At 35.6% G+C, this 15302-nt stretch overlaps 1 protein-coding gene across 1 annotated transcript in view; it reads left to right on the top strand.

Annotated features, from left to right (window-relative positions):
• The first annotated feature begins 14745 nt into the window (after positions 1 to 14745).
• LOC121415967 (cGMP-dependent 3',5'-cyclic phosphodiesterase-like) overlaps positions 14746 to 15302 on the top strand; it is a 107194-nt gene continuing 106637 nt past the window's right edge. Inside the window, exon 1 of the mRNA XM_041609567.1 lies at positions 14746 to 14937. The gene's annotated coding sequence lies outside the window, so the exon portion shown is untranslated. The remainder of the gene's footprint in view (positions 14938 to 15302) is intronic.

Below are 15302 nucleotides of genomic sequence, written 5' to 3'. Positions count from 1 at the left end.
CATGGTTTATGATTGATTGTATTGATAAATATGCACATTCAGTCACACCAATCAACATTACAATCAATTTCAAAGCTCTGTGTTACCGGGAGCTCATGACAGTGTGCTTATGAATAGGAACAATATTCATATTTTTCAGCCTGCAGTCATTGGTTATTCTGATAAGGTTATTTACCAGCTCCGGAAAAAAGTACACCCCGTATGCCAGTGTCTCGGGGACATTTTGATTTTGGCCAATCTAATATTTCTCTTTTCTCCCCGCTTATTGTCGCCAGCAGCATCCTCACTACAATAGTCGCTATATTTTAGAAATGTTTTGACCAGAACCTGCTTTTGTTTATACTCTATGCACGCCTTTCATTCTTTTTATTTTTCTATTTATTATGATTATGATTAATATTGTCATTTTATTTCTTTATCTTTTTAATGGGGGGAGGGAAGGGGCAAAGGTTATCCAGTTTTCAATTGCAAAATATATTTATCATGTAAATCATTATAAATGGGTTTCCCTTAACCTTTTTGAGATTGATATTATTTATGTTTAAGTTATCAATCTGTTTCAAAGAAATCTTTGTCCAGCATGGGCTGTCCATTAAATTGATTTGGCTTTCTTGCATTTTTTGATTGCTTTAAATTCTACACATGTTTTCTTTTAGAAAGTTGGGTTAGAATAGAAATTATGTTTCTTTCAAATGAAATCATATTTCGTCCTTTTAGAATGAAAATGATATTGATTAAAGGCTTAGTATTAAAAGTTTAATCTAGTAATGTAATACATTTAATCCTTTGGATTATAATAGAAATTACTTATTGAAATTAAATCAAATTTCATCCTTTTAGAATAAAAATGATATTGATTTTGTGCTTGAAAATGTAATCTACATAATGGACACAATCCTTTGAAATAAGTTGGTTATGAGAGAAATGATGTACCATTCAACTTCAGGATGTTTCATCTCTCTCTAAAAATATTGCTCATGAATCTTTTAATGGAAGAAAAGGAAAGAAAAGAATAGACAAGAGGAGAATGAAGTGCATGTAAAGCGATGAAAGTGTAAGCAATTTTAGTTATTGTATATTGATCTTGAATTTTCATTATAAAGTAATCAAAATTAGGCAACCGCATCGTATCTAAGTAGCGGCCAATATAAATATGTACATTTCATTTTGTTTGCAGAGCAAAGAAAAATATCTTTATTTCAGTTGCATTTGTCCTCATGCAAATCCCCCTCACTGAATAGAATAGGAGGGCACAAAGGATTGATTTTTTTTCCAAATTGGATTCTGTTGACCTTGGAGTTGATATAATTACACTGCCAATTCAGGAGTATTCTATTTGAATGAAATGTTCAACACAATCCAATTGGCACTCAGTTAAATGATATTTGCACTTTGATGACATGGCAAACATTATGGATCATTGAGTTTTAATTGAGTATAACCCAAATCTATCCGATATTATCCATGCTTTAGCAGGTAACAAATGATGGAACAGAGAATGTCACATGAGCATCAACAAATCAAACTAACTATTGTTCTGTCACTTCTGTGAGCATTGCATTATAAACCGGGAAGTTTTTTTTTCATTCATTGTTGAGTAGATAAATTATAGTCTTGAATTCTGTAAGCACATACATGTATACATGTAGATGTACTCTACAATGGATACAGTAAAGTATTTATTAGGAATGAATGCAATATTCTATTTCTAAGAAAAAAATCATGTAAAAAACATTGGCCCAGTTGAGACCATATGTAGTATACCATAGGCAATTCATTTATAACTGAGATGCTTGCCATAGTTAAGGTCAAAAGTGTGTGTTAAATTACATTGCCCATTTCAGAAATATATTTATATTCATTTGAAAATTATGAATGGAACATGAAAGAGTATGGCACATGTCACAGTATATCCCTACATTCAATGCTGACAATTTGTTTTACTTTTATCAGTCTTGGGTCAATATTCATTTTGCTGATAAAACTGGAGATTATCTTAACAAAGCCTGAAAAAGCATAGAGTGATATTTTTTCTCTTAACAGTCTTTTAACTCGGGGGGGGGGGGGGGGGGGAGGGGGTCTTTATTCATTAAAAATGAGCATTCTACTAGCGTTGTAAAGTGAGAAAATGCAAAAACATACACAATAACAAGTTTAGGGCAAATTTCTTATGCCTATTTGCATAATTAAGATATGAGCAATTAAAGTTTTACTATATAGACTTGAAGTTTACATGCGGCTCTATGTGTGTGCAAATTTTTGCGGTGATCGCGCAATCAGCGGCCAAGATCTGAAAGGGGATTAAATTGACCCCCTCCCGTATATCCTAGTCTAAAATAGCCTAGTTGACTTATGGTTAAGACAACAATAATGCAGTTGAGACAATGCTTGGTGTTGTCATTTTTTTTTCAAACATGTGCATCCGTGGTACTGGTAGCACTTTCATTTATTTGATGCAAAATGCAAGAGGAAAGAGCAATGTAGGTATAATGCTTGCCGTGCTGGGAATGGAACCCCAGACTTCTGTGGTATAGTCTGGCACCTTAGACCACCTGACCACAGTAATCTGCAGGCACAGATCCTGATTGAAACTTTAATCAGCAAGTGTGTCTTCACACAAAGACTAGTAAATACAAAACTTGCTAAGCGAGAGGGCCTTCAGTACACAAGGCATGAGTAGGCTGCACATTCAGACCCTTAACTCGATTGAAGGGTTTTCAAAGCAGACTACGACCACAGCACTTTACGGCACCTCTTTATTTCCTTACCTAACCCCTTGCCGTCACACACCCCATCTCTGAATCAGTGAGGTTCAAATGAGATTTATGGATTGAAGAAGATTCCAAGTCAGGAGAATAAAATTTGAAAGGCATGTATCGCTTCTTATCATTTCCAAACTTACACACAAAGGTGAACTCAAACAAGGACAACAACACCTCCAAAATAGAAGTCATTAGGCAGTCTTTTGAACCCTTCTTCCCTGATTTACAACCAAGCACTGAGAATGCTCGCAAGACCTTTTACTCTCTGGTTTTCCTGGGAAGTGACGCTTGAAAAGAATTCTCATGAGAGTACATGTTGCTATCCCTCGCTCGTCATAGAGCTTTACATGCTAGGTCATGTTTATCTTCGTATTATAGTTAAAACTGAAGAAATCTTATTGATCAACATCAACAGGGTTCCCAGCCCATCAGGGAAATCAGGGAAAATTATTTTACTTTTTCCAGTCAGGAAAAAATCAGGGAATTTGATTTTAAAAAATACGTCAAATCAGGGAAAAAATCAGGGAATTTTGATCAGCCCAAAAGTTGAAAGCATGGTAGTCAATCAGACTCTGTTATATTTTGTTTCATATCAAAACAAAACATCTATTGAATGATGGTTATGGTGGTACTTTTTTGTTTTTATACTGAAATTCATGTTATTCACTGCAACAACTTAGAAAACATGCAAAACTGGGAATGGGTTTAAATAATTATCAGTGAATTTTTAAACTTCATCAGGCAAAAAAATCAGGGCAGTTTGTTTTCTTGAAAAGCTGGGAACCCTGAGTCAAGGTATATTGCTGGCCAAGATCTAGTTAATAAATTATATTCAGTTCAATTTTTTTTTATCAAGCAAAATTTTCTGAAGTGATAAAAACAGAACATGCTGAAATCATTAGAAAATGTACAGTGATGATAGGCTTGAATAGAGGCCTTTCTTTTGACAAAATCAAGACTTTTGTTGGGCAAGGTAACTTTCTTTATAGAGCACTGTATATTGCAGCACATTCAACTTTATCTCATGCAACTTTAAAATGATTCTTAATCCATTCTGACTCTCTATATCCCAGACTAGCTGCTTCATTAAATACCCATGGTGATGTTTGGCCTGGTTTGGTTTACTGTATAAAAATCACAACAAAATGCATTGTGCAAATATTGAAAATAATTAAACATTGTGTCCCAGAAAAAAGGAAACCAGGATTCCCATTTTTTTTTTGTCTTGCCCACCAGAGGTGAAGTTGAGACTTAGGGATCCAAATGTTGTCTGTCGTCCATCCATCACAAACCTTATGACACATAACTGCGCAACCGTAAGTCACTTTTCAACCAAACTTGGATGGTAGATGGACTTGGGAGATATGCATGTTATGCTGCAGTCAGAGGTCACATGTTATGGTCAAAGGTTATTTTCAGGTCAACGTTAAAGTTTACATGCAAGACTCTCTTTGACACCTATCTCCGCAACCATAAGTCACTTTTCAACCAAACTTGGATGATAGATGGACTTGGGGGACCTGCATGTTATGCTTCAGTCAGAGGTCACATGGTAAGGTCAAAAGTCATTTTCAGGTCAATGTTACATGCAATACTCTCTTCTGACACATAACTCTGCAACCGTAAGTCACTTTTTGACCAAACTTGGATTGTGGGTGTACTTAGGAGACCTGCATGTTATTGTGTTCGGAGGTTTATGGGCAAGACTGTTATGACAAGTGTTATTCCATCCTAGTCATTTCACAATGAAGTTTTGATACAATTCTGTTGCATGCCCTCGCAAATCACAATATTTCTGGGTTTTTTCGTAAGTGGGCAAGACAATATTACTTATAAATGCCTTTTCTTCAAAGGAAAGTGAATTATATTTGATTTCATTTATATCATCATACAAGTCACTTATTTTTCTTTAATTTGATACCAAATATATGACAAACACCTTACACATTAACGAGCAAGACAAGTTTGAAATTTTAATGTCAGAATCAGGTTGTGCAGAAAAGTTGAACAAGATTGGTTTCTGGTACGATGACCGTGCTGATTTGATGATTGGGTCATTAGCATTTCTTTTGTATTTGTTAAGTTTCTCTCAATGATCCCTGAAATGAGAGTGGATTCAGATTCACACGTTAGTTTCTGCGCAAATCGTCTGACATGCCTCACTATTTATTGTTTGTAATCTGACATGCACAAACAATTTGCCAAGATGTTGGTCTCTATTAAAGATAAGATTCTACTCTTACCATAAATATCACATTTATAGTAAAAACATATTAAAAAATTGCTAAATCTGTCTCTGAAAACTGGTTTCCTTTTTTGTGGGACCATGGACCTACTAGGTCCATGTTGGGATGCTCTGTATACACAATAAAACAGATACGGCTGGATCACTGTATTCAGAGTCATTGATATGATGACTCTGTTCTTCCTAGAGGTCTTTAAGAATCAGATATAAGCAATTATGGTACCAATGGCATATCATCAGTTGGTATGGAGTCAGTCTTGATAGTGTGATTCTAGTATTAGGGGTTTTTCTTTACCTTTTTTCTCCTCTTTCTATATTGATACCCCAAGCTTACCATTGTCAGCGTCATGGTGCCTGTGGGGATTTAGGTTCACCATCGCTCTCTTATTTTCCTCTATGAATGAATGATTCAGAAATTTCAACTTGATCTAACTAGCTTGAATATCCTCTCTCTTGTATCTCTGGTGGGTTTATATGGATGAATATCAGGGGTTTTTTTTACCCACTCCCCATCCATTTTGGGCCAACATGATCGTTGTGCTGATTCTTTTATGAAAACCCTTTCTTTTTTGATAATGACATTCATTTCAAACTATTTTGTCATTTAAGTGAGGAAAAAAAGAATTCCCTACATTCAGTATGTTTCCAATGCTACTTGTTCAGATAGACTTAAGGTTGTAGAAATACACATTTTGATATATTTCTAATTATACATATTAACTACATAACTCATCGATGGTATTCAACTTGGGCATACCATGCAGTCTCTTGGTGCTCCCACACATGACCTATCAGGAAAAATAAATAGTGAATATCAGGTCACCGTCTTACAAAGAGCTGTACTAGACATTAGTAATTTTGTAATGTAATGTTGTAAATTAATAATTCTGAGTTTCCCATTTTTAAACTACACAAAGTTAGATCAACTGCAATTTGTGTTTGAGTTCAGTTTGTCAAAACTCTTTTGATACAAGATTGGGCTCAAGAATTTTGCCAGTGTGAAAGGAATTACTCCTCATATCCTTGAAAAATATATATGTGAGGCAAAGAAAATCTGCATCCTTTTGATATGAATCATGTAAAGTCTTGCTGAACCGTGAGAACTTTATATCTTGATATGCACAGGCATGAATATGCAAAACAATTTTGAGCTCGCGAAATTTATCTGATATTTTTCTGACTATGCAGATATGAATTCACCATTTTTTTTTCATGTGTTCAAGTATTGATTAATCCAATACCCAGGTTCAGGAAGCCAATATCATGATGGTCATTGATATCAGATCATCGTCTGTCAGTGTTCTAGCTATCAATCTTGACACCTGTATTCAGAGCTGATAATGATTATTTTTTGGATTTGTTCTGTATTTTCTACATGCGTCACATTTTAGTACTGTGTAGGATCCTTGAAAATGGTTGATGAAATTGTCACCTATAATGAATAGAGCATGGATGGTTTCTGTGTATCAAGGCAGGTAATGGCAGCTGTATGTTATTGAAGAGATAGATGAAGAGAGACAGAAGAGGGTGGGGTAGACTGAACAAAATCAATCTTTGATACATATGAGAGACTACAGCTTAATGGATTTATATGTTGCCAGTTGGCAACATCGGCATGTTGAAGGGATTGGGGAATCTTGGATTTTAAAAAATTCTCATTCTGATACTTGAAACAAATATGGTATGAAATGAGCTGAAGATTGAGAAGAAGAAAAAACAAGTATCATGATTTAATATTCACAGGAAGTATGTATTGATAGGGAGAAAATCTGAGTCAACAATTAAAAACAATGTTACTTCATGTACCAGGATGTGGTTTCACAAAGTTTTATAAGTTTTTTAATTGCATGCGGTATGTAATGCATTGATCATGACATGGTCAAATCATGCTCTTTGTGAAACAACCCTTCTTGTTCTTGTAAATTGTAATGACATAGCGATGAATATAGGTTCTGAGCAAACCATCACCTCTACAGATGCACATGGCTCAAATGAGAAAGAGAGTAACAAACAGGCAACGCCCCCCCCCAAAAAAAAAAAAATAATTATTGCTACTCTGAATCTATATTTTTTTAGTTTGGTCTTAAAGACCTCAATTCATTTTCTCTCTCATGAATTTCTAATTCATTTCATACAAATATTTTTTAGAACTTATTTAATATGTTGTTAAATGTAAAAAAATGTCAATGTGTGAGTAGTTAAATAGGAAATATAGAATGTCACATTCTGATGTTAGAATCAAACAGAAAGGGACAGTCCCTGTTTTTCCATTTGAAACTTATAGATAACCTAATACCAAATGTTGCCATACAATATATTCTTGCCCTGTTATGCCCTGTAATATTGTCCTAAATTACCCTTTTAGGTGATATTAGGTGACCTGAAAATATACCTGTATAAAAATGCTTTTTGACAGACATTGACTCATTATTTTCATTGTTAAAGTTCAAATGTGTCAGTCATGTATGTAGGTCTGTTTTTTTTTTCTTTCTCAAATATTCTGCAGCTCCTTGAGTATTTAGTTAAAGTGCGCTAACTAGTCTTATGTATTATTATTATTATTGTTGTATACTACCTTTCTATATTTTCCTCAGATAAATAATTTCCAAATTTCGCTATACTACACGTTCTCACAGCTAGATGTATAGGGTTTACATGTAGCTCCCTGTCCAGACTCAAAATGTTCAATCTGATACTTTGAAAACAATGTTGTTTTTCTATCATATTCATGTACATGAAGTAACATTTCCTCAAGCTCTTAACTCTCTTCAGTGTGTACCTTTAGCACTCTGAAAGGGGATTCAGTGCTTTATTCATAAATCATTTGACTCATGATGTAATTTATTTACCTACACTTTAAAAAAATAAAAGGGTGGAAAGGGGGAAATCACGTTTTGAAGGGCTGAAGAGATGGAAAACACCATCCCTCCTTGACTGTATTCCACCGTTTTCACCTTTTGAGTTTTTGGAGTGTACAATGTGGAAAAGAGTAGAAGGCATTTTTTAAAATTCTCTTAAGTTTGATTTTGTAGCCTTGATCACATCTGGAATTCATCTCTAATTGTAGAATGTCTTGTGTGAATATATGATATTTTGCATCATCTATAAATGCGCAATTAATCCAATCTGAAATAATTGGTCGCTAAGACTTGTCCAGCATTTCATTTCCTTGTATATATTGAAGTTTCATACTAGATTGTAGAGTTAATACAACTTTCCTGATTGGAAGTGATCTTCCGATCAAATATCATGATACGAGTTTTGAAAATGAGATCAATCCTTTGCAAGTATCTGGAGACTTGAAACAAATGTGCAAATAAGATGATGATGAGAGAGAAAGTTTGGGGGAAGCTGAAGCGTACAGCAAGCTGTTTGTCAAGAGCAAACGGCGAGCTGCCACGCTCATGATCCAGCCCAACACCCTGCAATATCGGTCCAAACCCCCCAGAACACAGCGGGCATTGATTTCAATCCCATTTGCATTACTACCGATGTAGAAAAGTCAAAAGAATTGCAGTAGCTCCCCGGGGCATGCTGGGTATCACATGACTGCGATTGTCGTCATCACTGCTGGAATGCTGCCGCGCTGCGATAATGTTCCCTGAATCGTTTGAAATGAAAGCTTCTTTGCTTTGGCGCTGAGCTGATAAGCTTGGAGCACTCTAAATCTAGACTTTAGGGTTCTGTTCTTTCGCAAATAATTGGATTGCGCTAACCAGCAATGAGATTCTGTCTCCACTTAAATTGTGTTACTGATGAGCTACAACTATCTTAAATTTTGGTCAGGGATGGGGGTGGTAGGGTCAACCTATGTTTTCTTTTTAACATTCAAGCCATAGACCTATTGTCTTGCACACATGGTTGTTAATTGTATTCTAACTTTCTTCAATTGTTTTTGTCTGTGACTCAGAAATAGGGTGCTTTTTGAGATGGTCAGCCAGTCAGTCTGTATAATTGTTTGTATTTATAATCGACAGGTTGTATGTTATAGTGATGTTCTCATTGTCAATGCATGTGTGTTTAATACAATCAGTGATATAACTAGATTTTTGTCAGTTTTATTCTGTTCTATAGGGTAGTCTGTTTCATTTGATCTCACCTGGGCCTGTCGCATAAAATTAAAACTCTGGGAAAAAAATGCCAGAGTTTTTCAATATATTTTATTGTCAATGGCATAATTTTGTTTGCCAGAGTATTTTGTTCTTTGCAAGACACCTGTTGTCACATTGGTGCTAGAACAATTTTTTTGGGGGAATATCTGTATGCTTTGAATGCAGCAAAGTAATGTGCTTGGCACATAATGATGTTAGCTTTCAGGGATATGATTGAAGACGTTTTTTCTAATAATAATATTGGAAAAAAAAACACATTCACTTCATAGAAGATGAATTTATTTCAGTAAACTTCAAATTTAGAGTGATTTTAGAGTGACCTATAAATCACCAAAGACCCCTCCAGTGAGTATAGACTGAGCTCTAAGATAAGTACAGATGCAAGTTTTCACTCTAAAAGTACTCCAGATTGATTTACTAAAAATTCACCCTTTTCTAAATCTTTTCAAAGATTTTCTTGATAATTTTTTTATTTTTTTTATCGAAGTGACAGTGGGAGCAGATTTTCTGTATAGAAATTTATTTATGGATATGATGACTAATGAGAGTAAGACCCCCACACTCCTATAGAAAAAAAAAGAAAGAAAAAACATCATTAACTCTACATTCATCTTGAGCAAATACAAAGTTTGATGGAGACTTTCTCTTGTCATACCGTATGTGTGAATCTTATTGGGGATTTTCCACAGTCTATGAATTATGAAGTATAACCATTTGGAATTTGGATCCGATGTAAAAAATGCAAATTTTAGATTCAGGTTATGAATTGGAATATTTAAAGGAAGAGAATATGAGACAGATGTGACAAGATTGAGGATCAGAATGCTTTATTGTCATAATGAAAAAACAAAAACATATTTTTGAGAGGGGAAGAGAGTATTGGCCGGGACACGAGAGAGAAAGAAATACATGTAGACGAAAGAAAGAGAGAGAGAGAGAGAGATATGGAGATGAGGCGAGGGCCCTGTCTTACAAAGAGATACGATTGATCCAAGCAATCTCAACTGTATGGAGATCCATCCATGCCATAATGTTTTTGACATGAAATGATCTTGACCTTTTTATTAAGCAGACTGACACTGAATATTTTAGAGAGAATGATATATAATACGAATAAAAATTGAATATACATCATTTAACTAGAAAATATTTTGAACAAATTTGCATTTTAGATGTTGATTTTGCTGGCTGTCCATAGTTCTGGTTGATTGGATCAATCGCAGTTTTCTAAGACGGGCTGAGATTATCATTTACATGTACAAAGATCCTTGCCATTGCCTTTAGTACACTTTCATTTTGATATTATGCTGAAGAAAAAATGGCTACCTTTGAATTGACTTCAGTCAATGTACTGCAAGAGAAGAAGAAAATCTTTAAAGCAAGTATGAATAAAAACAAATTATTTCATGTTGAAAGAAAGGAATTGTGAAGATCATATCATGTTCTTCCCATTAATAATGTCTCATGATTCTATTGTGCTCAATATAAAAATACAATTTGAAATACATAACACTTTTAACATTTTTAATATTTGGTAAATTTTACAGTGTGTTCATATCTTCACGAGATAGTGCCTGCCAGGAGTATGATGTACATGTATACAAACTATACATGATGTTAGGTTTTGAAAAGTGTAAAAAAAGATTGTGGACAATTTGAATGATTTTAAACTTAAAACGTTTCCCTCCCATACATGGATTGGGGGGGGGGGGGAGGCTAGAACCATTGTGGGGTGTCAATTTTTTGTAAGCAAAAATGCTTCTGTGAGCAATAACAACCCCCTTTTTGTATTGTAAGTTTTTGTTTGGGTGCATCAAAATTTTGTAAGCAAAAATGCTTCTGTGAGCAATGATAACCCCCTTTTTTATTGTCAGTTTTCATTTAAAGAGCCCCACTTGTTTAATCCTTGGATGGATTCCGCTCTGGTTGTACCCTCTTACATGTACAGTACCTCTTACTCTCTTTTTCTCTCTTCTGTATTGTATTTAATTACCCTTTTCTCTTTCCCTCTTAATTCTCTTCATTCTCTCTTTTTTGCCTGCCATCCAACTGCACCACTCTGCGTATGTTGAACAAATAATTATTCATTCTTTTATTCTCTCTTTTAGTTTTGTGTTTTTGATAATCCTTTCCCCTCTTACATTCTTCTTTGTTTTTTGTTTTTTTAGTTTTCCATCGTTAAGGTTTTGGTCTCATTCATCATTTTTATCATTGTTGTTGGTCTTGTGCTTTTCATTCTTTCTCCCCTCCTCCTTTCTCTTTCTGTTCCTCTTCCCTTCCCCCATCCCTATTTAGCACCCTCTATCTTTTCTCAATGCAACCTTTCACCACCCTCCATTCTTTTTTCTGATCATTATTATCACAGTCTGCCTATCTTTCACTCTGTCTTTCTCTCCTGCTCCCACTTCTTTGTCTTTCACTCTGTCCTTTCACCTCCCTATCCCCTGTCTTCCCATCACCACCCCAGTCTGTCTCTCTCTCTCTCTTACTCCTCCCCCTTTCTCCTCTTTTCTGCACCCTCTCCCTTTTCTCCTGTATTTTTTTTTTTCACTCTCACTGTCTATCTCTGCTCATTCTTCATGTCACCTCTGCCCAATTCAAATGGTTAAAGTACTTGACATGTTTGTTACAGCATGTCAAACCCATGCCCCACATCCAATCATGTCACATATATCTATACAGTGTGTCCCAGAAAAAACAAAACCGAGATTTAAGTGACGATTTATCACAACGTAATCACAAATACAATAGACAAATGACCTACCAATGTAAAGCTTAGAATCTCCTCTTTCATCTGATATTACCTAGATGATTCCTCATTCACGCATGAGTGAGCAAAAACAATTTGAAGAAAGGATACCAAAAACTCATTTGGTGGAGGGTATCTGAATTTCAAAAAGAAAATCACAGGTCTAAAAAGTTCAATATCTGCTCTTTTATTTGATGCCTTAATCACAACAAATCGTCAAGATGTAAAAAAGTTATGTTCCCTCGAAACAATGCTTGTATTTCCATAATTTCATTAAATAAACATGCTTTCACCGGTTTCCCGCAGAAGCTATCGCATGGTTAACAAAAGACTCAATGCATGGCTGATCGTCAACAAAACAGAGTATCGAGTGAGTTTGAATGCTAGCCTGTAAAACCTCTTCATTTTGTGAAATTATTGAAATTCAAGCCTTATTTCAAATAACCAGAATTTTGTTATTTGATGACCATTTTCTGTGATTGAGGTATCAAATTAAAGAGCAGATATTGAACTTTCTAAAAATGTGGTTTCCTTTTTGAAACCCAGATACAGCCTGCCAAATGACATTTTGGTATCCCCTCTTCAAATTGTTATTGATCACGCATGCGTGAATGAGAAATAATCTAAGTAATTTCAGATGAAAGAGGAGATTCTAAGCTTTACAATGGTAGGTCATTTGTCTATTTTATGTGTGATCAAGTTATGATAAATCATCGATAAATCTCGGTTTCAGTTTTTCTGGGACGCACTATATAGCAGTCTGCACTTTAGAGACATATTTGGGACAAATTGTCACTGCATGTAGGTTGTATCTCAGGTACTTCTTGGACATAAGTTTTCAGTTTCATTAATCTCAATAGATTTTCTTCCACATTCCCGCTGTCTATACCTCCAACACAATTCATCACATGTCAAAGGGAAGAAATAGATGTATCTATGAGTTTTCACTAGAGCACTGTGACTGTCAAGTTTTTTATTTCACTCCCTGAACATTTAGAATTTTGATATTTTGTCACCTTTTGTCACCCTAGTCCATGTCATATAGTAATATCATCATTAATTTGAAATTGACAATTATTTCTGTGTTCATGAACTTCAATTATGTTACATGCAAAAAAAAAGCTTAATCAACTTAATGCATTCTATTCTGTTTGTCTGATACAAAATAATATTATCCTCTTTTGTAGTTTGTTTGAAAGTTCATTCATTTTATGAAGTATCCAAGAGGTCTGTATACTGTTGATTTTGAAACAAAGACATGCAATAAACCTATACGGCAAACCCCAACCTCCAAATCCTTAATATTGACACATTGATCAATAGTCTTATAAATGTTTTGCTGTACTATCTATCACTGAAATCCAAAGAGAAATGAAATAAATTAATGTGTACTTTTGTCAAAACTTGCCGTTCCCTTTGCTGCTCTCATGGTCTAGAATGGGCTATAAACTCCTGCAGAGCATTTATCCTCATATTTTGGGGTTTGACCGTGAATGCCGACATTTCTTCCAAATTGCCGGGAAAGTAGATATGAGGGGCAATATTGTTATTGATTGCATGGAGCGATGTGCATCGGAAGGGTTTTTAGGAAGCGGCGCTCTTCGGCAGAAAAATCAATGGACCAACGTTTGCTCAGAGATGAGGGGATGATCAGGGAGAGAGAAAAAGAAATGAAAGAAGAGAGAAAGAGAATGGTAAAGAGTGAGAATTATACGTATGTTGGTAATCTATGTCTTCAGGGGTAGTATGTGTTTACATGACATCACTTTTAATAGGAGATGTAATTGATGTTAATTTGTTTTGTATGGTTTTCTGATGTACTGTCAATGGATGGCTGGAGGTATTCTGACTTTGCAGTATTATCTTGCATATATCTCGCATAAAGTACATTTTAAAAAAGCTGATGAAAGTGTCAACATTGAATGTGGTTTTAAGATGGATTTGAGGTTTTCATGAGAATTTTTTTTAGAGTTAGAAATCAGCAACTGCTTATTTGCTTATCACCTAGAAGTTATAATACTTCCCTTATGAATTCAGTGCAACTACACAGGGAGAATAGCATTCCAATGTGATTGCTCTAACTATCATTGGAATCATATCCAAGGGCCTTCTTGGTAATTTTATTACCCCACGTGAGGGTAGAGAGCCCTCGTTGGCCTAATCTCATTTAGAGCACATACGTGGAGCCGATCACGGCTGCTAGCTGCTGGGTTATTTATCCGCCTGTCCCGGAGCAGCGTGGGACACAAAGGCTGTAATCCCAAGCCAATTTCACTTGCTATCTTGGAGTTCTCTCTCTTTCACCATCTCTCATCCTGTCCCGTACTCTATCATCCCGCCTGCTTGTTATCGCACTGCCAGACGACGATGCCGTGGTTGTTGTTGTTTTAAGCCTGGGCCAACCAACCGACCCACTGACGCTTGGCTACCAGCAATCATAATTTGAAGAGCCAGCGGCCAGTCTAGCATGCTGTTAGGGCTCCGGTGTGTTAGAGGACGTACGCTGCATCAATCAATTCACTCCCCCACCCCCCCTCCATACCCAACAGGGGCAAAGAGTTGAGTTACTCGTAAGTTGTGGTGTTGATGGAACGGAGGATTCTTCATCGGCTTACGCCAGATGGACAGGAAAGTGAGCAAGGCTCTACCTTTATTAACTTTCATCTTGCAAATAAATGACATTCTGGATTTTTAAAGGCTTTGATAAAACCCCACGAGTGGCTGCATTTATCCATCACATCAGTCTTCTGTGACCACGCGACCCCCTTACCCTATTTTACCGCGAACATCAAGTAAGATCAGGAGAACAAGTTGAGAAAGAAAGGAGCACTGTTTAATCAGGGAACAGAATACCTGCTTAGTGACGGAGCAGTGTTAAGCGTTTGGAAAGTGTTTGCTGTAGATGTTTACTTGCTTTGTCGGTCTCTCTTTCCCTTGAAATGTAAACTAAGACGGGTCTTTGGCGGTCTGCTGATGTTGTAGGGTTAAGAGTAAGCTGGCCAAGAGAACTACTACAGGAGTAATAACACTTCTTCAACTACTTTTTGTTCATACTGTCAAATAAGTGAGGTGAGTGAAATACTTAACGTGAAATGTTAAACTAGCATAATGCTGAAAATTCCATCAAAATCGGATGTAAAATAAGAAAGTTATGACATTTTAAATTTTTGCTTATTTTTCACAAAACAGTGAAATACACAACTTAGTGACATGCAAATGAGACAGTTGATGATGTCCCTCACTCACTGTTTCTTTTGTTTTTTATTGTTTGAATTATACAATGTTTCATTTTTTACAGATTTGGCAATAAGGACCAACTTGACTGAACCATTTAGAATTAAACAAGGCTGATTCCACATGTTCAGGGAGGAACTAATTATTGTTTCACTTGACAAGGAGGAGAAAACAAGAATATTCCATATTTCATATAATAA

The sequence above is a fragment of the Lytechinus variegatus genome, chromosome 1 (assembly GCF_018143015.1).
Source record: "Lytechinus variegatus isolate NC3 chromosome 1, Lvar_3.0, whole genome shotgun sequence".
NCBI lineage: Eukaryota > Metazoa > Echinodermata > Echinoidea > Temnopleuroida > Toxopneustidae > Lytechinus > Lytechinus variegatus.
The sequence above is the reverse complement of the archived record's forward strand: the minus strand, read 5'-3'. Positions and strand labels throughout refer to the sequence as shown.